The sequence below is a fragment of the Moschus berezovskii genome, chromosome 18 (assembly GCF_049115385.1).
Source record: "Moschus berezovskii isolate FMDL1 chromosome 18, NW_MosBer_1.0, whole genome shotgun sequence".
Lineage (NCBI taxonomy): Eukaryota > Metazoa > Chordata > Mammalia > Artiodactyla > Moschidae > Moschus > Moschus berezovskii.
In genome coordinates, this window is record NC_142477.1 from 29,999,755 (window position 1) to 30,027,374 (window position 27,620).

Genomic DNA, 27,620 nt, shown 5'->3' on the forward strand with positions numbered 1-27,620 from the left:
TAAGAAATACTTATTATTCACTTATATTTAGTATTCATTTATATTTTAAGTTTATCCCTTCTTAAATATGGTATATAAAATGGTCTACAACACTCCTAATTGGCATTTGATATAACGAAGCATGTCCATTAATTATATTTCTGGACTTTACAGTCTAAAAATTTATTAACAAGTATACAAAACAAATTTGAAAGTTAGCTTATATTTAGTCTGGAAGGACAAGTAAAAATATCTTCCTGTTTAAATTATAGTTGAATAGCAATGTCTTCATATAGCTGATACATTTATGCTATTAAAATTTTTCATCCCTCCCAAAGCTCATTTCCTCTTCTTTGTCTCTTCTATGTATGTCTGTCTGTCTCCAAACACAGATACTCACATGCATGTATTTTTATTACAAAAAAGATTGTGCTAAAATAATAATAGAGCTGAACTACTGAGTCTTGACAAATATATTCTCAATAAATATAATAAATATTTTTGAAAATGAAATTAAATATCTTAAAAGGTCTTTTAAATTATAATATATTTCTATTTCATATTTAAGTGGCTCAAATATAAGCTTTATTACAATTAGATTTACAATTAAATGGGGATTTTACTGATGTTTAAAAATTTGAACATTCTTTTATTTTTTTTAGAAAAAAGTAATAAATCATTGCCGCTTCTGTATTTTCATCAGCAGAATAAATAGAATTATCTTCCATTAATCACTAAATTGTTACTTTTAAAGAAAGCTGAAGTGCTGAAACTTAATCTAAAGTCCACTATTTTCCATAAGACTGTACAGTGAATTCAACAAATGTGTGTAAATACTGTCATTTTTTATCCTTATTTTTTTTCTTAAGTTTGCAATAGTTTTCTTCATTAACATGTCAATAAGAGTCCTTACTAAAAATACCAGCATTTTATACCTTGCAAAATATTAATCCTATATTTTCACCTTAATTTTCTTCTCAGCAGGATATGATTGAACATCATTCCCAATTTTTTAAAACAAACAAAAAACTCCATTGCCAGGAATTAGTGACAATAGAGTATCCTGATTTTCTTTGTACCCTAGCCCCACTGCTAAGGCTTCTCTTAAAGGGGTCTCAAAACTCTAGGGTACTTTAAGGCTTCACCTTGGGCTCTTTTCTCCTTGTATTGCATAACATTTCATAATGTCATTTACCCTCAAGTTTTTAAAATAGTCTATATTCCAATGATTGCCAGATTTATTGTTATAGTCTTGCTATCATCATTTCATGGGAAATAGATGGGGAAACAGTGGAAACAGTGTCAGACTTTATTTTTTTGGGCTCCAAAATCACTGCAGATGCTGATTGCAGCCAGAAAATTAAAAGACTCTTACTCCTTGGAAGGAAAGTTATGACCAGCGTAGATAGCATATTGAAAATCAGAGACATTACTTTTCCAGCCAAGGTCCGTCTAGTCAAGGCTATGGTTTTTCCCGTGGTCATGTACGGATGTGAGAGTTGGACTGTGAAGAAAGCTGATCACCGAAGAATTGATGCTTTTGAACTGTGGTGCTGGAGAAGACTCTTGAGAGTCCCTTGGACTGCAAGGAGATCCAACCAGTCCATTCTAGAGGAGTATTCATTCTAGGTATTCATTGGAAGGACTGATGCTTAAGCTGAAATTCCAATACTTTGGCCACCTCATGTGACGAATTGACTCACTGGAAAAGAGTCTGATGCTAGGAGGGATTGGCGGTGGGAGGAGAAGGGGACGACAGAGAAAGAGATGGTTGGATGGCATCACCGACTCTGTGGACATGAGTTTGAGTGAACTCTGGGAGTTGGTGATGGACAGGGAGGCCTGGTGTGCTGTGATTCATGGGGTCGCGGAGAGTCGGAGACGACTGAGTGACTGAACTGAACTGAACTGACTCCATTGTGTATGGAGAATGGACTGGTTGGATCTCCTTGCAGTATAAGGCAAGGAGATCCAACCAGTCCATTCTAAAGGAGATCAATCCTGGGTGTTCATTGGAGGGACTGATGCTAAAGCTGAAACTCCAATACTTTGGCCACCTCATGCGACGAGTTGACTCACTGGAAAAGACTCTGATGCTGGGAAAGGTTGGGGGTGGGAGGAGAAGGGGACGACGGAGAATGAGATGGCTGGATGCCATCACTGACTCTGTGGACATGAGTTTGAGTGTACTCCGGGAGTTGGTGATGGACAGGGAGGCCTGGCGTGCTGTGATTCATGGGGTCGCGGAGAGTCGGACACGACTGAGCGACTGAACTGAACTGAACTGAACTGAACCACAGCTTTCTTATCCTGATCTCCCATGAGTGCCAGACTCATATGTCCATTTATCTAACAAACTACTCAGATTCTTCCTTTGGAAATGTACTAGATATCCATATTTTATATGTCCAAAATAAGATATCTTGACTTGTTTCCTCTACACTCCCTTACATCAGTTCATCATTCATTCATTCTCTCATTATGGCATCAGAATTCCTCTGTGGCATAAATTATCCTAAATTAATCTAATCCATGCCTGCTTTCAGAAAATTCATTCTCTTGGTTGTACCTCCAAAATATTTCTCAAATGAATTTTTTCTCCACATATCCTCTAATACCATTTATTACAAATCCATTTTCCCCCAGTTAAACTAATGCAAAAGCCTAACAATTAGCTAACTTTGGGTTTCTGTTTTAAACAGATTTAATCACATCTACAACTTGCTTCAGTTCAGTTCAGTTCAGTCGCTCAGTCGTGTCTTGATTAAATCACCCCCAAATCTTTCTATTAGTATTAGAACAAATCCAACCTTCCTGCCTACTTCTGCTTCATTGACTATGCTAAAGTCTTTGACTGTGTGGATCACAACAAACTGGAAAATTCTTCAACAGATTGAAATACCAGATCACATTACCTGTCTCCTGTGAAACCTGTATGCAGGTCAAGAAACAACAGTTAGAACCGGACATGGAAGAACAGACTGGTTCCAGATTGCGAAAGTAGTACATAAAGACTGTATATTGTCATCCTGCTTATTTAAATTATATGTAGAGTACATCACACAAAATGCTGGGCTGGATGAAACACAAGATGGAATCACAATTAAGATTGCCAGGAGAAATAATAATAACCTCAGATATAAAGATGACACCAACTTTATGGCAGAAAACAAAAAGGAATTAAAGAGCATCTTGATGAAGATAAAAGACGAGAGTGAAAAAGCTGACTTAAAACTCAACATTCAAAAAACTAAGATCATGGCATCTGGTCCCATCACTTCATGGGAAAGAAATGGGAAAACAATGGAAACAGTGACACACTTCATTTTCTTGGGCTCCAAAATCACTGCAGATGGTGACTGCACACATGAGATTAAGACACTTGCTCCTTGGAAGAAAAACTATGACAAACTAGACAGCATATTAAAAAGCAGAGACATTACTTTGCCAACAAAGGTCCGCCTAGTCAAAGCATGGTTTTTCCAGTAGTCATGTATGGATGTGAGAGGTGGACCATAATGAAAGCTGAGCACCAAAGAATGGATGCTTTTGAACAGTGGTATTGGTGAAGACTCTTGAGAGTCCCTTTGACTGCAAGGAGATCAAACCAGTCAATCCTAAAGGAGATCAGTCCTGAATGTTCATTAGAAGGACTGGTACTGAAACTCCAGTACTTTGGCCAACTGATGCGAAGAGCTGCCTCATTAGAAAAGACCCTGGTAGCTGGGAAAGATTGTAGGCAGGAGGAGAAGGGGACGACAGAGGATGAGATGGCTGGATGGCATCACCAACTCAATGGACATGAGTTTGAGGAAGGTTCACGAGATGCTGAAGGATAAGGAAGCCTGGCATGCTGCAGTCCATGGGTTCACAGAGTCAGACACGACTGGGTTACTGAACAACAGCAACAGCTTTGAAAGTGTGAAGTGAAAGTCACTCAGTTGTGTCTGACTCATGTCATGGGCTAGAGTCCATGGAATTCTCCAGGCCAGAATAATGGAATGGGTAGACTTTCCCTTCTCCGGAGGATCTTCCCAACCCAGGGATCAAACTCAGGTCTCCTGTATTGAGGGTAGATTCTTTACCAGCGGAGCCACAAGGGAAGCCCAACAACAGCCTTCCTATCGTGATTTAGAAACCTGACCCCTCCTTTCTCCTGCAGTGAGACCCCCTGCAACATTCCTCATTCTGTTGTCTCTATACTTGTTGTTCAGTCGCTCAGCTGTGTCCGATTCTTACAGACCCCAGTGACTGCAGCCCTCCAGGTTTCCTGTCCTTCACTATCTCCTGAAGTGTGCGCAAACTCATGTCCACGGAGCCAATGAGGCCAACCAACCATCTTATCCTCTGTTGGACCCTTCTCCCCCTGCTCTCAATCTTTCCAGCATTAGTGTCTTTTCCAATAAGTCAGTTCTTCTCTAACATTTGTCTCACGCATCAGTTAGTTCTGGTTTATCCCCATCTCTTGGTCTTTGTACAGATGCATCTGCTTGAGAATCTATTTTTCTAGGAGATGGGATTTGTTCCTCCATATCATTAAGTCCTGATTTTAGATGTTGTCTTATGACCCTTTCCAGTCTATCTAAAATAACTTCTCAGTGAGTAGTTAATCATCATATTGATCACTTTTTGAAATGTTACATTTTTCTATCCTGTGAGTACTTTTCTATATCCCCACATCTCAGATACATACTAATAAAGGAAGCTCCATTGTGGCCAAAAACATTTGTCTTGCTCAATTTTTCATCTCTAGTGCTTACTATAATGATTGACAGATTAGAGAGAAATATTTGTAAATATTTTTCCAGTAAATATTGATGAAATGTAAACTATTTAAGTAAAATAACAGATGAACAATTTAGTTTTTCAGAAATAAATTTGCAATTCTAGATTCTGTACCTACTAGATTAATAACTTCCTTGTGCCAGGCATTATTGATAAAGTTTAGTTCAGTTGACTCTGGCATTGACTTGTGAGCAAGATTATATCTTTACATATCATGCTGAAGTTAACAAAGTTAATTCATTTATGGTTGCATTAATAGTAGTATTAAAAGTACTAGATACTAATTTGGTAACTCTTATTTATCTCTAGTGAAATTTGGCTTTCAGTTTACAATGTTAAATTATTGGAAAGTATTCATTTATACACATGATTTCTAAAAGCATGATTTTATGTTGATATCACCATTAAATATATCCAGAATTTATTTTCTTGGGGAGACATTTCTAGTGTCACGTTTATGGCTTTCTCACAATATAAAAATATTGCACATCATAGAAAAAAAGTATATATATATTTAGAATGATAAAATGTGAGTCATAAGCCCCTCTCTCTTTATTTGTATAATAGCCACTTTTCAAACAGCTATTATTGATGCCATCAAGCTCATACTTCATTCTGACAGGTTAACATAACTATCAATATAGAAATGAATGTCAGGAAAACATGAAGAAACATTCCAGTGAACTATACATTTACCATTTAACTAAAAGCAGAAGAAACCCATAAGAAATTGCCAGTTACTATATAGATCAGAAAAGGACCACGCCCCTAAACAGTATCCTAAAAACTTGAAAAAAAATTACATTAGCCAAGGATGTTGATATTAACATCATTAATAATAATGTATTATTTAATTCTGTTATTTAATTCAAAGTTAATTAACAATTCTAAGTTAAAACAATTTACATTTGGAATTAAAGTCCACCTTTGAAAATATTTTTTTTCAAACTAAGGAATTTAAATTCTGATACTGTGGTTTCCACATGCATGAAAACATCCCCCTGTGAAACAACCTCAGTGAACTTATAAAGGTGACCCAGGATATTTAAAATTTTCAAAGGAAACATAGAAACATCTATCAAAATCATATAAACGATGATATTAAGTGGTTTGGTCTTAAACTTTTGACTAAATTTAGTAAACTGTATGCTTAAGTTCTGTTTTTCAACTGAGTATTTCTCTTTACTAGGGGTGGCCTGAAAATCTTACTGATACCCTAAGGTGGCATGAACTTAAAATATTTATAAAACTTAGTTATGTCTAGAGATAATTTTCAAAATTTGTTATAGCATAAGGCTATGAGTAATATGACCTCATTTCCAATCATTCAACGAACCTAAAAGAAGTGCATATATATTTATAATTTTTATATCTTCTTTTTGTATTGAACCTTTGATCATTATGTGTAGAATCCTTATTCCTCTCAAAATCTTAAGAAACCTAAGTGATAAAAGCAATCCTGTCTTTAAAGTTAGTGTGAGAATGTTGCTCATCAAAATTTGATTATTTTTAGGTTATATTTATCATATTTGCAATATCACTGAGCTGTATTTTTCATGGAACTTAAGGATGGACAGGGAGGCCTGGCATGCTGCGATTCATGGGGTCACAAATAGTCGGACACGACTGAGCGACTGAACTGAACTGAACTGAACTGAAGGATGGAACCTTAAAAAAACCTTAATGGATTTTTTTAGTGTATGTAATTCTGTTTTACTCTTTTTTTGGCCATTGTTGATGAGGTACTGTTTCTGTTTTTCCCCTTGGTGAAGAAAGGTTAGTACTTTAGTTATAGTATATTGTGCATGTAGTACATTGTTTATATCATATACAGTCAGTAAATGTATACATGTAAGTACACTATGATAATAGGGTTTTATGGTTATTCTATCTTGTCATTTATGGCAAATGAGGTTCCAAGGTGACTGGATTTGCTGCTGCTTCCTAGGTCAGGAATACTATCATTGGTTATAGCATTTCTCTTGTGACAAAATGAGAGCAGGCCATTTTATGATTTAAATGCATTAAATTCCATTCAATGAACATTTTTTCAGTTCAGTTCAGTCGCTCAGTCTTGTCCGACTCTCCGCGACCCCATGAATTACAGCACGCCAGGCCTCCCTGTCCATCACCAACTCCCGGAGTACACTCAAATTCATGTCCACAGAGTCGGTAATGCCATCCAGCCATCTCATTCTTGGTCGTCCCCTTCTCCTCCCGCCCCCAACCTTTCCCAGCATCAGAGTCTTTTCCAGTGAGTCAACTCGTCGCATGAGGTGGCCAAAGTATTGGAGTTTCAGCTTTAGCATCAGTCCCTCCAATGAACATCCAAGATTGATCTCCTTTAGAATGGACTGGTTGGATCTCCTTGCAGTATAAGGGGCTCTCAAGAGTCTTCTCCAACACCACAGTTCAAAAGCATCGATTCTTCGGCGATCAGCTTTCTTCACAATCCAACTCTCACATCCATACATGACCACGGGAAAAACCATTGCCTTGACTAATAGTGGCAAATTTGGATGTAGCATTTCTTCTATATATCAAGGGTTACATATTTGTAAACTGCCCTGATAGGAGAATTTGTGGTAGAGAAATTTAAGAGTACATAGAGTGTAAAGGGGGCTTCCCTCATAGCTCAGCTGACAGGGACTCTGCCTGCAATGCAGGAGACCCCGGTTCATTCTTTGGATCGGGAAGATACCCTGGAAAATACTACCCATACAGTATTCTTGAGCTTCCCTGGTGGTTCAGATGGTAAAGAATCCACCTAAAATGAGGGAGACCTGGGTTCGATCCCCGGGTTGGGAGGATCCCTTGGATGAGGACATGGCAACCCATTCCAGTATTCCTGCCTGGCAAATCCCTATGGACAGAGGAGCCTTGTGGGCTACCATCTGTGGGGTCACTAAATGTCAGACACGACTGAGCAACTAACCACAAGCACTTCACAAGCATTGTGAACATTCAATCGTCTCATTACTCAGTAATTTAGCAACATATTTATCAAATGCTTAACCTCAGCAAAGCTCTGTGGCTAGAGATACAGCAGATCTTTATACAAGCAGATACAGCAACAGCTTTTATAAGATTAATATAATAGCCTATATTCTGGGGCCACATGTGGAAGTTTGATGTTTATCCTAGTTTTTCCCTGTACAAACAGGATCCTTTAATATCTCATTATCTTTAAGTTTCACCCACATGCACACTCACTAATGAGTTTATGTCTGTCTGTATATGTATGTGTATGTATATGTGTATTAATATTATATCTCCCAGTAGGAATAATACAGCCTGAGGAACAAGCTGCCTTGGTTTGTTTCCAAGTTTCACCAGGTTCACTAGTTCTGCAATCTTGAGCAAGATGCTAAATTTCTCAGAGACTCCACTTCCTCATCTGTGAAAAGAGGGATATAATTGTACCTGTACTACATAAGAAATGTGTGAATGTAAGTGTAATGTATTTGAGATGTTTATGACAATATTTGACATTGAGAAAGAACCCAATATATATTTACTATGATAGTAATTTTATCACTTGACCCATTTCTTAGTCTTCATTATCAGAAACATCTCCACAGTTACTTCATATACAATTTTAATAGCTTCATAGTGTTTCGTGGGGAATTCCCATATGGTTCAGTGGTAAAGAATCCACTTGACAAGCAGGAAATGCAGGTTCGATCCCTAGGTTAAGATGATACTTTGGGAAAAGAAAGGGCAACACACTCCAGTATTCTTGCCTGGAAAATCCCATGGACAGAGGAGCCTGGTGGGCCACAGTCTGTGGGGTTTCAAAAGAGTTGGACTTGAATTTAATGACTTAAAAAATATATATATATTTCATAGAATATATGTTCCATGATTTATTTGATTATTCATTTTTAAGATTTGTGACATTTTTGTATAAAAAGCAGTACATTTTTCCACAGATATACAAGCATGATTGTAACTAGTGCATTGCATAGTTCAGAAATTTTGATAGACAAGGATGCAATTAATTTCCTCCCCAAACATTCACAATTTATTGTAGCAGAAATGTTAGCTTGTTTTTCCTGCATCACATTTTTTCTTTGCATTTTATTATTGAAATTCAGAGGATATAGTATTTCTTGTAGCTTTGCATTTCTTTTTCAGTGAAGAATGATTAACAAAGCTTAATTTCAAAGTATGTTTTAGTGAATTGCCATTTTGACATATTCCTGTACTTTTAAAATGTTTTTTAATTTTTTTGGAGTACAATTGCTTTATAATGTTGTGTTAGTTTCTGCTGAACAGCAAAGTAAATCAGTTATGTGTGTGTGTGTGTGTGTGTGTGTGTGTGTATGTATGTATATATACATGTGTGTGTCTTAGTTGCCCAGTCATGTCCAACTTTTTTGAGCATCCGTCCATGGAGTTCTCCAGACAAGGATTTGGAGTAGGTAACTATTCCCTTCTCCAGAGGATTCTCCCCAGCCAGGGATTCAACCTGGGTCTCCTGCATTGCAGGCAGATTCTTTACTCTTTGAGCCACTAAGGAAGCCATATATAAATGTCAATCCCAATCTCCCAACTTATCCCACCCTCCTGCAGCCCCCCTTGCTTTCCATAAATTTGTTTTCTACATCTGTGTCTCTATTTCTGCTTGGCAATGTGATCATCTGTATCATTTTTCCAGATTTATGATGCTTTTCCTTCTTCAGACTTACTTCACTCTGTATGACAGTCTAATGGTTAGACAGCCTAACCATGTCTCTGCAGATGGTACTATTCTTTTCCTCTATGACAAATTGTTGCTGTTTACTCACTAAGTCATGTCCGACTCTTTGAGACCTCATAGACTGTAGCCCACCAGGCTCCTCTGTCCTTGGTATTCTCCAGGCAAGGGTACTTAAGTGGGTTGCCATTTCCTTCTCCATTATGACTAATATTCCATTGTATCAAGGTGCCACCTCTTCTTTATCCATCCATCTTTGATTGGATATTTAGGATGTTTCCATGTCCTGGTTATTGTAAGTGTTGCTGCAATGATATTGGGGTACATATATCTTTTACAATTATGTTAAAGTTGAACACTACAAAATCCTTAGAGCAAAGCATGAGCAGAACATACTTTGGTCAAAAGAAATCTTGCTGAAATTTATGTTAATCTCCTAAAGTCATAAAAATAAAAATGAAAATAAACTAATGAGACCAAATTAAAAACTTCTGCATAGAGATCAAAATCATAAAGAAAATGAAATGACAACCCTCAGAATGGAAGAAAATATTTGCAAATTAAGCAACAGAAAGGAATTAATCTCCAAAATATATAAACAATTCATGCATCTAAATATCAACAAAATAACCTAATCAAAGAAGATTTAAAAAGATATTTTCCCAAAGAAGGTATGTTGATGGTTAAGTTCAGTTCAATTCAGTCACTTAGTTGTGTCTGACTCTTTGCAACCCCATGGACTGCAGAATGCCAAACCTCCCTGTCCATCACCAACTCCAGAGTTTACTCTGACTCGTGTCCATTTAGTTGGTGATGCCATCAACCATCTCATCCTCTGCTGTCCCCTTCTCCTCCCAATTTCAATCTTTCCCAGCATCAGGGTCTTTTCAAAATCAGTCAGTTCTTTGCATCAGGTAGCCAAAGTACTGGAGTTTCAGCTTCAGAATCAGTTTTTCCAATGAATATTCAGGATTGATTTCCTTCAGAATGGACTGGTTGGATCTCCTTGCTGTCCAAGTGACTCTCAAGAGTCTTTTCCATCACCACAGTTCCAAAGCATCAATTCTTTGGTGCTCAGCTTTCTTTATAGTCCAACTCTCACATCCATACATGACTACTGAAAAAACCATGCTTTGACTAAATGGACCTTTGTTGGCAAATAATGTCTTTCCTTTTAATATGCTGTCTAGGTTGGTCATGACTTTCCTTCCAAGGAGCAAGCATCTTTTAATTTCATGGTTTCAGTCACCATCTGCAGTGATTTTGGAGCTCCCCCCAAAAATAAATGAAGTCTGTCACTATTTCCACTGTTTCCCCATCTATTTGCATGAAGTGATGGGACCAGATGTCATGATCTTAGTTTTCTGAATGCTGAGCTTTAAGCCAACTTTTTCACTCTCCTCTTTCACTTTCATCAAGAGGCTCTTTAATTCTTCTTCACTTTCTGCCATAAGTGTCGTGTCATCTGCATATCTGAGGCTATTGATATTTTTCCTGGTGATCTTGATTCCAGCTTGTGCTTCATCCAGTCCAGAATTTCTATTATATATTTTGCATATAAGTTAAATAAGCAGGGTGACAGTATACAGCCCTGACTCACTCTTTTCCTTATTTGGAACCAGTCTGTTGTTCTGTGTCCAGTTCTAACTGTTGCTTCTTGATCTGCATACAGGTTTCTCAAGAGGCAGGTCAGTTAGTCTGGTATTCCCATCTCTTGAAGAATTTTCCGCAGTTTGTTGTGATCTACACAGTCAAAGGCTCTGGCATAGTCAATAAAGCAGAAGTAAATGTTTTTCTGGAACTCTCTTACTTTTTCAATGATCCAATGGATGCTGGCAATGTGATCTCTGGTTCCTCTTCCTTTTCTAAATCCAGCTTGAACATCTGGAAGTTCTTGTTTCACGTATTGCTGAAGCCTGGCTTGGAGAATTTTGAGCATGACTTTACTAGCATGTGAGATGAGTGCAATTGTGCGGTACTTTGAACATACTTTGGCATTGCCTTTCTTTGGGATTGGAATGAAAAATGACCTTTTCCAGTCCTGTGGCCACTGCTGCGTTTTCCAAATTTGCTGGCACATTGAGTGCAGCACTTTCACAGCGTCCTCTTTTAGGATTTGAAATAGCTCAAATGGAATTATCTTGCCACCTCTTCTTGATATCTTTTGCTACTGTTAGGTCCATACCATTTCTTTTAACCATAGATGGTTAAAAGGCACATGAAAAGATGCTCAGCATCAATAATTATTAAAGAAATGCAAATGAAAATATAATGCAATATCCTTTCACACCACTCAGAAGGGCCATCAACAAAAAATCTACAAACAATACATACTGGAGATTTAAATAAAAGGAAATCCTCCTATACCTTGAATATAAGTTGGTTTAGCCACTTTGGAGAACAGTATTAATTTCCTCAAAAAACTGAAAAGAGAACTACCATATGACACAGTAGTCCCACTCCTAGATATATACCCAGAGAAATCATCCACTCTTTAAGTGCTCTTCATTCTTGCTGCTTACCTGGCCCAATGCCTACATGTATGCATATATGGCTGTGTGTTCAGTTGTGTCTGACTCTATGAGACCCCATGAACTGTAGCCCACCAGCCTCCTCTGTCCATGGGGATTCTCCAGGCAAGAATACATGCATGGAGAATACAATACCAGGATACAGGCATGGAATGGTTTGCCATGCCTTCCTCCAGGGAATTTTCTGACCCAGGGATTGAATCTGTATCTCCTGGCAGGCAGATTCTATACCACTGTGCCACCTAATTAACACAAACACAAATTTTAAATTTTCAAGAGCTCATACTAAGTTTATTTTCTATCTTTACCAAAGGCAATTATAATTTAGTGTTGGATAAAATTTGTTTGTAAATTTTATTTGTTAATTTTCATGCAAAAATTTAATTTATAAACTGTACATTTAGAGTAGAAAATATTTGTAATGCTTCAGCAAGTTTAGTGCTATGAGAATGATTGAAGGATTTTGGGGAAAACTGCTTTTGGAGAGCTTCTTAAATCACAGAAAACAGATAAATACTTACTTAAACTTCTGGCCCATGGGGTCTTGAGAAAATCATTTGGAATGATATGTGCAAAGGCTTATATTATGAAGGTCAGTTTAATTAAGCACTGATGTTATCCAGATGGAATATAGACATGTAAATGCATAGTATAATTAGGCATATTTGAATCAGTTCATTATATTTTAAATCATTTTGTCCCTTAGCATAGAAAATTTATAGTAAATTGTCATTTCTGTTTCAGTTCTCATTTTTCCCCATACAAATTTTTGTAATGAAAACACATACCAAGTATTCTATTTGTTCACCATATTTTCTCATCCTCCTTGTAGTTAGCCAAAGTAATGTTTCTTATTCTGGCTAGTGAGCTCTGAATGATGGTATACATCACTTGCAGAGGGACACAGAGCAAAGGACACTCAATTATCGTTCTGTCTTTCTCTGTTGCAGCAACTGAGGTAGCCCACATGGTCCTGAAGTTACCATATAAGGTGCTTGAATTGCTGTCAGCCTGGATCCCTGGGTGTCTAAAAACAGAACCCCTTGCTGCAGATCTCTGTAGATTGCTTGTCACTGATGTATGACCTATTCAACCCTGCTGCTGCTGCTAAGTCACTTCAGTCATGTCCGACTCTGTGCAACCCCATAGACAGAAGCCCACCAGGCTCCCCTTTCCCTGGGATTCTCCAGGCAAGAACACTGGAGTGGGTTGCCATTTCCTTCTCCAATGTGTGAAAGTGGAAAGTGAAAAGTGAAAGTGAAGTTGCTCAGTCGTGTCCGACCCTTAGCGACCCCACGGACTGCAGCTAACCAGGCTGCTCCATCCATGGGATTTTCTAGGCAAGAGTACTGGAGTGGCTTGCCATTGCCTTGGCATAGTTAATACTCTTAAAATATTAAATCTTAACTTTTTAGAGACAGAATAAATTGTAAAGGTCCTCCTTCACTGGAAAAGTGGTTAATTCCATTGTTAAATTACTAAGCAGTGTACGATGAGAGATCCTTGATTTTATTGAGTGCTCTCTAGGCAGTTATGAGTAATCCAATAGGTATAGTTATTCTGTTGAAGTTTCTTCTTAAAATATTAACATGTTATATTTATCTAATTATCTAACAAAACTAAAAAGTACCAAATTTGGCTATACTCAGCAAACTTTATGGCTTTAAATTCTATGTACTAATATCTGCTGATTACTGTATGCAGGAGTTTCACTTACCAAATCTGTAAATTTCAGTTTTATGCAAATAAGAGCTTGGACAATCTTCAGAGTAATAGATTTATTTAAAAGCTGACTATATATCATCTTACAGTATAATAAAATCTTAATCAGAACCTTGGGATAGATTATTCTAGTAAAATTAAATGTATGTTAGCTACACTCTTTCCTCAAAAAGCATAGGGTATAAAATGACTTTTGATCTCTCTTTGAAGTTTTTCAAACCTATGTAAAGAAAAATTAAAGACTGTTCTTCATTTAACACTGTCTACTTTTTCAAATCATCCACAATTATTCAGTCAGTGGTATAAGGATAGAGTCAAGGAAAGGAAAGGTAAAATAATTATGAAAAATGAGGTTGTGATCTTTGGGGACAGGGGTTGATGGAATTTAGTTGCACACTATACATGTTTAAACATAATCAACACAACTGTAATGAATTGAGAAATACTGAAATTGTATGTTGGGCTTCTCCAGAGAGATGATTCTATGAAATATAATGTCAAAGCTAGGATGCGAGCCTAAGAGACAAAACGTGTAGGAACAAAAAGGTGTCTTACAAACTCTCGTAGAATACAAGTTTTCATTTGGAATAAATTCCCCCAAAACTGATCTTGTAGTAATGTCCCTTGGCCTTCAGTAGTCCTGGACTTTGAATAGGATGCACTCCTGCACTGTCAACTATTGTGTTTTGAATATATTTATCATGAATTTTCATTCTATTATTACATTCATCTCCAAAGATCTATCACCTGTTAGAACAATTTCATGTTTATTGTGCTATGCAGTGCTTAGTCTCTCAGTCGTGTCTGATTTTTGTGAACCCATGGACTGTAGCCCATCAGGCTCCCCTGTCCATGGGGATTCTCCAGGCAAGAGTACATACGCTCCTCCAGGAGATCCTACCAATGCAAGCATAGAACCCAGCTCTCCTGCATTGCAGGTGGATTCTTTACCATCTGATCTACCATGGAAATTCATGTCCATTATATTTGCTTAAAGTATTTTGTTGGCTACCTTGGTGATTTACTCTTCAGTTCAGTTCAGTCGCTCAGTCGTGTCTGACTCTTTGCGACCCCATGAATCACAGCACGCCAGGCCTCCCTGTCTATCACCAATACCCGGAGTTCACTCAAACTCAAGTCCATCGAGTCGGTGATGCCATCCAGCCATCTCATTCTCTGTCGTCCCCTTCTCCTCCTGTCCCCAGTCCCTCCCAGCATCAGAGTCTTTTCCAGTGAGTCAACACTTAGCATGAGGTGGCCAAAGTACTGGAGTTTTAGCTTTAGAATCAGTCCTTCCAATGAACACCCAGGACTGATCTCCTTTAGAACGGACTGGTTGGATCTCCTTGCAGTCCAAGGGACTCTCAAGAGTCTTCTCCAACACCACAGTTCAAAAGCATCAATTCTTCGGTGATCAGCTTTCTTCACAGTCCAACTCTCAGATCCAAACATGACCACTGAAAAACCATAGCCTTGACTAGACGGACCTTGGTTGGCAAAGTAATGTCTCTGCTTTTTAATACACTATCTAGGTTGGTCATAACTTTCCTTCCAAGGAGTAAGCGTCTTTTAATTTCATGGTTGCAATCAACATCCGCAGTGATTTTGGAGCCCAAAAAAATAAAGTCTGACACTGTTCCCACTGTTTCCCCATCTATTTCCCATGAAGTGATGAGACCAGATGCCATGATCTTCGTTTTCTGAATGTTGAGCTTCAGGCCAACCTTTTCACTCTCCTCTTTCACTTTCATCAAGAGGCTTTTTAGTTCCTCTTCATTTTCTGCCATAAGGGTGGTGTCATCTGCATATCTGAGGTTATTGATATTTCTCCTGGCAATCTTGATTCCAGCTTGTGCTTCTTCCAGCCCAGTGTTCCTCATGATGTATTCTGCATAGAAGTTAAATAAGCAGGGTGACAATATACAGCCTTGACATACTCCTTTTCCCATTTGGAACTAGTCTGTTGTTCCATGTCCAGTTCTAACTGTTGCTTCCTGACCTGTATACAGGTTTCTCAAGGGGCAAGTCAGGTGGTCTAGTATTCCAATCTCTTTCAGAATTTTCCACAGTTTATTGTGATCCACACAGTCAAAGGCTTTGGCATAGTCAATAAAACAGAAATAGATGTTCTTCTGGAACTCTCTTGCTTTCTCCATGATCCAGTGGATGTTGGCAATTTGATCTCTGGTGCCTCTGCCTTTTCTAAAACCAGCTTGAACATCTGGAAGTTCACAGTTCACGTATTGCTGAAGCCTGGTTGGAGAATTTTGAGCATGACTTTACTAGTGTGTGAGATGAGTGCAATTGTGCGGTAGTTTGAGCATTCTTTGGCATTGCCTTTCTTTGGGATTGGAGTGAAGACTGACATTTTCCAGTCCTGTGACCACTGCTGAGTTTTCCAAATCTGCTGGCATATTGAGTGCAGCACTTTCACAGCATCATCTTTCAGGATTTGAAAGAGCTCAACTGGAATTCCATCACCTCCAGTAGCTTTGTTCATAGTGATGCCTTCTAAGGCCCACTTGACTTCACATTCCAAGATGCCTGGCTCTAGGTCAGTGATCACCCTACTGTGATTATCTGAATTGTGAAGATCTTTTTTGTATAGTTCTTCTGTGTATTCTTGCCACCTCTTCTTAATATCTTCTGCTTCTGTTAGGTCCATAGCATTTCTGTCCTTTATCGAGCCCATCTTTGCATGAAATATTCCCTTGGTATCTCTAATTTTCTTGAAGAGATCTATTGTTTTTCCTATTCTGTTGTTTTCCTCTATTTCTTTGCATTGCTCTCTGAGGAAGGCTTTCTTATCTCTCCTTGCTATTTTTTGGAACTCTGCATTCAGATGCTTATATCTTTTCTTTTCTCCTTTGCTTTTCACTTCTCTTCTTTTCACAGCTATTTCTAAGGCCTCCTCAGACAGCCATTTTGCTTTTTTGCATTTCTTTTCCATGGGGATGGTCTCGGTCCCTGTCTCCTCTACAATGTCACGAACCTCTGCCCATAGTTCATCAGGCACTCTATCTATCAGATCTAGTACCTTAAATCTATTTCTCACTTTCACTGTATAATCATAAGGGATTTGATTTAGGTCATATCTGAATGATCTTGTGGTTTTCCCTACTTACTTCATTTTAAGTCTGAATTTTTCAATAAGGAGTTCATGATCTGATCACAGTCAGCTCCCGGTCTTGTTTTTGCTAACTGTATAGAGCTCCTCCATCTTTGGCTGCAAAGAATATAATCAATCTGATTTCGGTGTTAAGCATCTGGTGGTGTCCATGTGTAGAGTCTTCTCTAGTGTATTTACTCTTATATACGATTAATGCTTCCATGGTGGATCAGTGGTAAACAATCCACTTGCCAATGCAGGAAATAGTTTCGATCCTTGGGTTGGGAAGAGTCCCTGGAGGAGGAAATGGCAACCCACTCCAGAATTCTTGCCTGGAAAGTCCCATGGATAGAGTAGCCTGGCAGGATGTCCATAGGGTTGCAAAGAAGGTGGCACAATTGATCACATAACAGGGAAAATAAAAAGATTAATGTTAATAGTGAGATTTTTTAATCAAGTTCCTTTAAAAGGTTGAATTGAGTAAATAAGCACAAGTTTTGTTAATATCCTATAATTTTGACCTTTTAAATTGCTATGTTAGGTCTAGATTTGATCACTGTAAAATTGTATAAGATCACATTCTTCTTAAGCTGAAGAACATACATAATTTTTTATATTTATAAAATTAGTAAATTTTAGATTCCATTACATATCACATAGGATTTCTAGAACTTTTTAAAATACCTATAAATTTTATTTTATTGATGGAAAAAAGAGAAAACGAGATATTACTTTCTTGAAAGAAACTGAATTTTTTCCTGTATCTAACTTATCAACTTACATACATATATGATAAATATGGATTGGGCCTTTAGCAAAATAGAGAACAGAGATTTTTTAATCTGTATTTTAATTTCTACTTATTTTTTATAGAAATTATTTTTCAAGTATTACAGTTAACTAATTTTTTATTGAGAGTATGCTAATCATAAATCCAGATCATAAAATATACATAAAACTCACTTTCAATGTAAGGTCTGTTGTAGTATTGTGAGAAAAATGACATTAAATATAGGTGAGATATAGGTTTCCTTCAAACAGAGGATATGGAATCATACTTGTAACTTTAAGCTGCATAAAATCAATTGGATAATGTGCTCACAGAAGGAGATAACTTTCTCAGCACCTACGTTTCCCATGAATGAACCATCATCAATGCCACATATGTGGATTGGGGGTTACAGTAGGAATGACTCAAAATTCATATCATCTATTTAGGTATCCTTATACCCTCCTACCTCCTCTTGATTGATGGGAGAATTCTGGCTTTGGCTTTACCACACATTCATAATTTGAACAAAACAGTCCAGCACTCTTCTTATAAGAGTGAATGACTTACAGACTTTTTCCGCTGTATAATTCCCTAAGAGAATAAAACTTTAATCCTCCTTGAAACAACTTATATTCAAAATAAAATAAACAGATACATACCTTTTGATAAAGTTTAATTGTATTATGATTCATTTATCAGGCATTCATTGTGAGATTTGGCAGATTGCTATCCCTTTTCTATGCACATACACAAAACCAAGAATCCTCTCAAAGAACTATGAGCATATGAGCATGTGAATCACACAAACATTTGTTTCATCTGAGACATGGTATTGTCCATATATAGAATCATACGTTACTATGTATCAAAGAATGAAACCACTTCCACAAATGTTAAATGACTACATTTTGACTTAAAAATGTTAGAATATTATATGCATAGTCAAGTACTAAGCATAATGTAATATTTTGCAATTATAATATTGAGACATGAAAGGAAATTGGTTCCATTTGAAATGGAAGAAAAAAACAATTTATCTTTCTTTTCTTTATATAATTTTTTAACAATACCAAATCTAAAATGACAACAAAGCTTTCAAATCAATCAGAAAATGACCTAGAATTCAAAAGGTTTAAGCCCATAAAAATTTAGCATATCCTTTCTATTCTCATAGATATTGTCCATTTTGTTTCATTGTGTCATATGTTGATACAGTGAACACCACTTATATTTTGGCATGAAAAATTAACCACAAAAATAATATTTTAGTAAATGTTTAAAATTACAGAGCAACTTTCCAAAGTATTTTTACAAATCATCTTGTACTAAACTTATCAGTAGATCACCATGAGGAAAATTATGGTGTCCAAATGGAGTGTCATGTACACCTGATCAAGATTAGGTTATTAAAATTTTGTTTTTGGAAGAATAACTTGTTATTAGATAATCACATGACACCCAGAAAGGCTTTATGTTCTTGGTTTAAAGCAGGTGTTATCCTTTAGTTTTTTGCTGATAATGGAATATGACAAGTTTTGGTATATGTGCTGCCGAAGCGAGCACTGGAATATGACAAGTTTTGGATACAGTGTCTGAAGTGCTGATACAGGTCTAAAGAAACAGGGATAAAAGCATTATTATAGTAGTCTTTCAAAAATAACAAAATTCACTCAGCATTATAAAGCTTCCTTAAACAAAACTACGGCCTGACTGTAACTACCTCTCCATCTGTGGGAACCGTGACCCACTGCCATTTATCCAATTAGATACATCCCAGAGGTAATGGTATTCTTGAATCATTTTACTAAGCTTTCAAGCAGTACTCTTGAGAAGAATAATATGGAATCAACAATTGCTGAAAAATGTCTCTTTTCTTCTCAAACCATTCATCTCTGTAGGCAGGCATCAATATCTATTAAATTATCAGTGTGAGGGCTTGCTACAGATACAGTAGGATGCCTGATTTTCATTTTTTCCTCAACTTACCTCAGTTCCAAAGTTCATCAGCTCTGGGAAGTAGAGTTACTTCCCACTGAGTAGTCTTTTAGTCCTTCAGCTGACTTGAATTTCTGCCATAAAAGCATAGTCATTATTCAGTGAATTAAGGCATGCCTGTGAGCAACCCATTCTCATTCCAGCTAGTGGATTTTCATTTTAAGAGGAAGACAAGCAATGCCTTTAGATTCTCACTCCATGAAATTTCTTCTCACCATGGGTGATTATTATTGAGCTGCCATTATACATCTCTGATCACATTTGTATTCATCTTGTGTTATTTTTTCTTTTATAAGGAATAATTCAAATAGAAAACTTTTTTAAACCCATACTTACAAATCAGTCTGAATTATATTCATTAAAATGCTGTAACATTATTGAAGCAAACCAAGTAAATGCAAATAGTGATTGACTATGTTGCTTTTAATATACTGAAAACCTCTCAACAGAAAATAGTTTTGGAGGTAAAGGTTGCTATCTTTGATACTGAATTGTAAGCATAGTATATTATAGTTTCTAGTAAATGTAACACAAATGTAGAATTTTCTAGTATTATATTTTGTTCTGTCTAAATTATCAGTGACAATAGTATATGGTTAAGTAATCTATAATTAATGATAATTATTATTTCATGAATTATAAAAATTAAGAATATTAACCTTTTTTTTTTTTTGCTTTTGCCTTTCTTAACTTTGGATACAATCAAAATGATTATATTTTTAAAGAATTCTAATCCATCACTTATTGCTCATCTGAAAATTTAAAATCAGTGTGAAGTTAAAATTAGTTCATAATTTCTCAAGTATTTACATAAGTCACAAAGTGAAGTCGCTTAGTCATGTCCAACTCTTTGCGACCCCATGTACTGTAGCCTACCCGGCTTCCCTGTCCATCAAAAACTCCCAGAGCCTACATAAACTCATGTTCATCGCGTCAGTGATGCCATCCAACCATCTCATCCTCTGTCGTCCCCTTCTCCTCCTGCCTCCAATCTTTCCCAGCATCAGAATATTTTCCAATGAATTGGTTCTTCACATCACATGGCCAAAGTATGGAGTTTCAGCTTCAGCATCAGTCCTTCCAATGAATATTCAGGACTGATTTCCTTTAAGACTGACTGGTTGTATCTATTTGTAGTCCAAGGGACTCTCAAGAGTCTTCTCCAACACAACAGTTCAAAAGCATCCCTTCTCTGGCACTCAGCTTTCCTAATAGTCCAACTCTCACATCCATACATGACTACTGGAAAAACCATAACTTTGGCTAGATGGACCTTTGTTGGTAAAGTAATGTCTTTGCTTTTTATATGCTGTCCAGGTTGGTCATAACTTTTCTTTCAAGGAGCAAGAGTCTTTTAATTTCATGGCTGCAATCACCGTCTGCAGTGAATTTGGAGCCCCCCAAAATAAAGTCTCTCACTGTTTCCATTGTTTCCCCATCTATTTGCCAATAGATGCCATCTCAAAAACAGACAGATAATAGATGCAATCTCAAAAATGGATGAAATTTTACTGAATTTGAACTCTGTTGTAGTGACAATGCATAGGCCATTCTATACCCTTTACTATCCTGTGAGATCTGCCTACATACACAGTCCATGAATCCAGCTGTTCTTGACAGAAAACTCAAATTGAAACTCTCACTAGAAAACTGGGATCGTTTCTATTATGTCAGAGACTGTATGATATGAATATAGAATAGTTCCCAGAGTATAATCTCTAATGACTGAACATCTATTTCTGCAAGGTATTAAAGTATTTCTAGTTATTTTAGATCTTCTTATGAATTTCAGTTATTTATCTTATTATTTATTTACTTATTCATTAAACCAAAAAGGATGTCCTTTTCATCATAGGGGACTGGAATGCAAAAGTAGGAAGTCAAGAGATACCTGGTGTAACAGGCAAGTTTGACCTTGAAGTCAAAATGAAGCAGGACAAAGGTAACAGAGTTTTGACAACAGAATGCACTGGTCATAGCAAACACCTTCTTCCAACAACACAAGAGACGACTCTACACATGGACATCACCAGATGGTCAACACTGATATCAGATTGATCATATTCGTTGCAGCTGAAGAGGGAGAAATTGTAGAAGAAAGTAGGGAAAACCAGTGGATCATTCAAGTGTAACGTATGTCAAACCTTATAATTATACAATGGAAGTGAGAAATAAATTCAAGGGATTAGATTTGATAGAATTCCTGAAAAACTATGGACAAAGGTTTGTAACATCGTACAGAGGCGCTGATCAAAACCATCCACAGGAAGAAACGCAAAAAGGCAAACTGGTTGTCTGAGAGGCCTTACAAATAGCTGAGAAAAGAGAAGTGAAAGGCAAAGGAGGAAAAAAATATATATAGATATCCATCTGAATGCAGAGTTCCAAAGAATAGCAAGGAGAGATAAGAAATCTTTCCTCAGTGACCAATGCAAAGAAATAGAGTCAAACAATAGAAAGCAAAAGAGGATGCTCAGGGCTGGTGTACTGGGATGAACCAGAGGGATGGGATGGGGAGGGAGATGGTAGGGGGGTTCAAGATGGGAAACATGTACACCTGAGGCAGATTCATGTCAATGTATAGCAAAACCAATACAATAATGTAAAGTAATTAGCCTCCAATTAAATTAAAAAAAAAGAAAATTAGAGATACCAAGGCAACATTTCATGCAAAGATGGGACAATCAACCTTGCCCCAACTTTTAAAAATACATTTTAAAGAAGTGGTTCTGGAACTGCTAGCTCCCATCTGTAAGAGAGAAAAAAGTGGCATCCACAGCCACAGCTTTTTTCCCCTGGAAATGTCCTTCCCTGCTCTAGACAGGGGTTTATACCGACCTGCCAATGCCAAAAGACACCCAAGGTCCCTGCTAGGGGAGCGGCCAGAAGTGGGAAAAGCGTGTGGACTGAACTTTCCTTTCTCAGTCACTTTTTCCTTTTCTCTTTGACCATTCCATAATTGTATGGGGAATTAGAACTGCTAACCGCTTCAGTATACTTGCCTTGAGAACCCCGTGAACAGTATCAAAGGGCAAAATGATAGGATACTGAGAGGAATTCCCCAGGTCGGTAGGTGCCCAGGATGCTACTGCAGATCAGTGGAGAAATAACTCTAGAAGGAATGAAGGGATGGAGCAAAAGCAAAACCAATACCCAGTTGTGGATGTGACCGGTGATAGAGGCAAGGTGCGGTGCTGTAAAGAGCAATATTGCATAGGAACCTGGAATTTTAGGTCCATGAATCAAGGCAAACTGGAAGTAGTCAAACAGGAGATGGCAAGAGTGAACATAGACATTCTAGGAATCAGTGAATTAAAATGGACTGGAATGGGTGAATTTAACTCAGATGACCATTATATCTACTACTGTGGACAGGAATCCCTTAGAATAAATGGAGTAGCCAACATGGTCAACAAAAGAGTCCAAAATGCAGTACTTGGATGCAATCTTAAAAATGACAGAATGATTTCTGTTCGTTTCCAAGGCAAACCATTCAATCTTACAATAATCCAGGCCTATGCCCCAATGAGTAATGCTGAAGAAGCCGAAGTTGAACGGTTCTATGAAGACCTACAAGATATTTTAGAACTAACACCCAAAAAAGATGTCCTTTTCATTATAGGGGACTGGAATGCAAAAGTAGGAAGTCAAGAAACACATGGAGTAACAGGCAAATTTGGCCTTGGAGTACGGAATGAAGCAGGGCAAAGGCTAATAGAGTTTTGTCAAGACAACGCACTGGTTATAGCAAACACCCTCTTCCAACAATACAAGAGAAGACTCTACACATGAACATCACCAGATGGTCAACACAGAAATCAGATTTATTATATTCTTTGCAGCCAAAGATGGAGAAGCTCTATACAGTTAGCAAAAACAAGACCAGGAGCTGACTGTGGCTCAGATCATGAACTGCTTATTGCCAAATTCAGACTTAAATTGAAGAAAGTAGGGAAAACCACTAGACAATTCAGGTATGACCTAAATCAAAGCCCTTATGATTATACAATGGAAGTGAGAAATAGATTTAAGGGACTAGATCTGATAGAGTGCCTGATGAACTCTGGACGGAGGTTCATGACATTGTACAGGAGACAGGGACCGAGACCATCCCCATGGAAAAGAAATGCAAAAAAGCAAAATGACTGTCTGAGGAGACCTTAGACATAGCTGTGAAGAGAAGTGAAAAGCAAAGGAGAAAAGGAAATACATAAGCATCTGAATGCAGAGTTCCAAAGAATAGCAAGGAGAGATAAGAAAGCATTCCTCAGTGGTCAATGCGAAGAAATAGAGGAAAACAACAGAATAGGAAAAACAAGAGATCTTTTCAAGAAAATTAGAGATTCCAAGGGAACATTTCATGCAAAGATGGGCTCGATAAAGGACAGAAATGGTATGGACCTAACAGAAGCAGAAGATATTAAGAAGAGGTGGCAAGAATACACAGAAGAACTGTACAAAAAAGATCTTCATGACCAAGATAGTCACGATAACGTTATCACTGACCTAGAGCCAGACATCTTGGAATGTGAAGTCAAGTGGGCCTTAGAAAGCATCACTACAAACAAAGCTAGTGGAGGTGATGGAATTCCAATTGAGCTATTTCAAATCTTGAAAGATGATGCTGTGAAAGTGCTGCACTCAATATGCCAGCAAATTTGGAAAACTCAGCAGTGGCAACAGGACTGGAAGAGGTCAGTCTTCATTCCAATCCCAAAGAAAGGTAATGCCAAAGAATGCTCAAACTACCGCACAATTGCATTCATCTCACACGCTAGTAAAGTCATGCTCAAAATTCTCCAAGGCAGGCTTCAGCATTATGTGAACCGTGAACTCCCAGATGTTCAAGCAGGTTTTAGAAAAGGCAGAGGCACCAGAGATCAAATTGCCAACATCCGCTGGATCATGGAGAAAGCAAGAGAGTTCCAGAAAAACATCTATTTCTGCTTCATTGACTATTCCAAAGCTTTTGACTGTGTGGATCACAATAAACTGTGGAATATTCTGAAAGAGATGGGAATACTAGACCACTTGACCTGCCTCTTGAGAAACCTGTATGCAGGTCAGGAAGCAACAGTTAGAACTGGACATGGAACAACAGACTGGTTCCAAATTGGAAAAGGAGTAAGTCAAGGCTGTATATTATCACCTTGCTTATTTAACTTATATTCAGAGTATGTCATGAGGAATGCTGGGCTGGAAGAAGCACAAGCTGGAATCAAGATTGCTGGGAGAAATATCAATAAACTCAGATATGCAGATGACACCACCCTTATGGCAGAAAGTGAAGAGGAACTAAAAAGCCTCTTGATGAAAGTGAAAGAGGAGAGTGAAAAGGTTGGCTTGAAGCTCAACATTCAGAAAACAAAGATTATGGCATCTGGTCCCATCATTTCATGGGAAATAGACGGAAAAACAGTGGAAACAGTGTCAGACTTTACTTTTTTGGGCTCCAAAATCACTGCAGATGCTGTTGCAGCCATGAAATTAAAAGACGCTTACTCCTTGGAAGGAAAGTTATGACCAACCTTAATAGTATATTGAAAAGCAGAGACATTACTTTGCCAACCAGGGTCCATCTAGTCAAGGCTATGGTTTTTCCCGTGGTCATGTATGGATGTGAGAGTTGGACTGTGAAGAAAGCTGATCGCCGAAAAATTGATGCTTTTGAACTGTGGTGTTGGAGAAGACTCTTGGGAGTCCCTTGTACTGCAAGGAGATCCAACTAGTCCATTCTAGAGGAGATCAATACTGGGTGTTCATTGGAAGGACTGATGCTAAAGCTGAAACTCCAATACTTTGGCCACCTAATGCGACAAGTTGACTCACTGGAAAAGACTCTGATGCTAGGAAAGGTTGGGGGCAGGAGGAGTAGGGGCCGACAGAGAATGAGATGGCTGGATGGCATCACCGACTCTGTGGACATGAGTTTGAGTGAACTCCAGGAGTTGGTGATGGACAGGGAGGCCTGGCGTGCTGTGATTCATGGGGTCGTGGAGAGTCGGTCATGACTGAGCGACTGAACTGAACTGAACTGAACTGAACATAATCTGCCGTATCATAGACTTTCAAGGGACTTGTGATTCATGCTGTCACAATGTACTTCTACTTAAACCCCATGTATGGAAGCCTAGCCTTGCTAGGAGCCGACAGTTCCGAACACGTCTGGGAGCGAGGCGGAGTTCTAGCTCCAGGAATGTCTCTCAGGCTAGAGCTCACTCTCTTGGCTGCCCGCCTCAGAGGCCAGTGACCTGAAAGTGAGTGTTTGTCACTGCTGTGTCTTCTAGCTGTGTGGATAGAAGCACTGCTGGTATGTAGTTTTTGAGGTTTTTGAGGACCATGAGGTTTTTGAGGACACAGATCAGGAATTGCAGGATCTGGTCAGATTGGAAATGCAATGGGCTTCTTCCTTTGGTAGTACTAGCTCTTAGCGGACCAGAGCAGGCTTGGTCCTAGAAGCCTGAGGACAAAAATCACTCTTACCTCGCTGGCCAACCCTCTACCACCTCTTTTGCTGTCACATTAGTGGCGTGGTGACACTCAGAAGGGACATCTTGGTTGTTATTCATCTCTTTATGACTCACTATTTCTACTGCGGCCAGGACTATATTCAGGAATGTGAATGGAGATGCTTTCCCTAGTAGTGCTAGCTTGGGAAACATTCTGGGAAAGCTAAGGGTGCAGATTTGGGTGTGAAACCTTCAGCTTCTTCCTGTCCTCTTACTTTGCCCCTGTATCAGGGGGTTCCAACTGAGCAGGCTGAGAATCAGGGCACCCTTCCAGGAGGGGTTGCCTCATTCTCAGTAGAATTTCAAACAGTCCCAATTGTGGTTGAGACTATTTAGAGGATCCAAAAGTACACAGAAGCATTTATGGGACTAACTTTACTTTATGAGTGTACTTGAAGAGATGTAATGTATGTCTTGGGACAGAGGCTGACTCCTGACTCAAGAACTCGAGTTTTGGGGGAGGCTATTACTTTTGGAAATGAATGGCTTGAGCATGAGGCAAGGGAAAAGAGGGAACACAAAATAGTTCTCCTTCAACTTCGAACCAAGCGGTTCCCATAACAGAGTCACTTTACCGGATGTATTCTTGAAGGACTTAAGCAAGCACATGCTGACTTTAAACTATTCTAGATTGGCTGACATAGAACAGGGAGAAAAATCTCCTAGTAAATTCCTAGATAGACTATGGGAGGCTCTCCACAAGTTTAGTGATGTTGATCTCGAAATTACAGAGGGAGAAATGATCTTAAAAGATAGATTTCTCACTCAGTAGGCTCCAGGTATCTGCTGTAAGTTATGAAAACAGGTGTTTGGACCAAATCAGTCTTTAGATAATCTGTTGCAACTGGTTCAGATGGAATATTACAATACAGAATATGAGGATGAAAATAGACCAAAAAAAAAAAGAACCAGCCGAAAGACTGAAGCCCCAACAATGGCTGTTAGGAAAAAAATAGAAAGCCCAGAGATAAATCCACACACCTATGGACACCTTATCTTTGACAAAGGAGGCAAGAATGTACAATGGAGAAAAGACAGTCTCTTTAACAAGTGGTGCTGGGAAAACTGGTCAGCCACTTGTAAAAGAATGAAACTAGAACACTTCCTAACACCATACACCAAAATAAATTCAAAATGGATTAGAGAGCTAAATGTAAGACCAGAAACTATAAAACTCCTAGAGGAGAACGTAGGCAAAACACTCTCTGACATAACTCACAGCAGGATCCTCCAAGACCCACCTCCCAGAATATTGGAAATAAAAGCAAAAATAAACGAATGGGACCTAATTAAAATCAAAAGCTTCTGCACAGCAAAGGAAACTATAAGTAAGGTGAAAAGACAGCCTTCAGAATGGGAGAAAATAATAGCAAATGAAGCAACTGATAAAGGATTAATCTCCAAAATGTACAAGCAGCTCCTGCAGCTCAATTCCAGAAAAATAAATGACCCAATCAAAAAATGGGCCAAAGAACTAAACAGACATTTCTCCAAAGAAGACATACAGATGGCTAACAAA

The 27,620-nt window shown here is 38.0% G+C and overlaps 1 pseudogene; it reads right to left on the minus strand.

The window, feature by feature from the left end:
* Positions 1–26,254, minus strand: part of LOC148774964 (histone-lysine N-methyltransferase SETMAR pseudogene) — a 96,860-nt pseudogene extending 70,606 nt beyond the window's left edge.
* Positions 26,255–27,620: the final 1,366 nt, after the last annotated feature.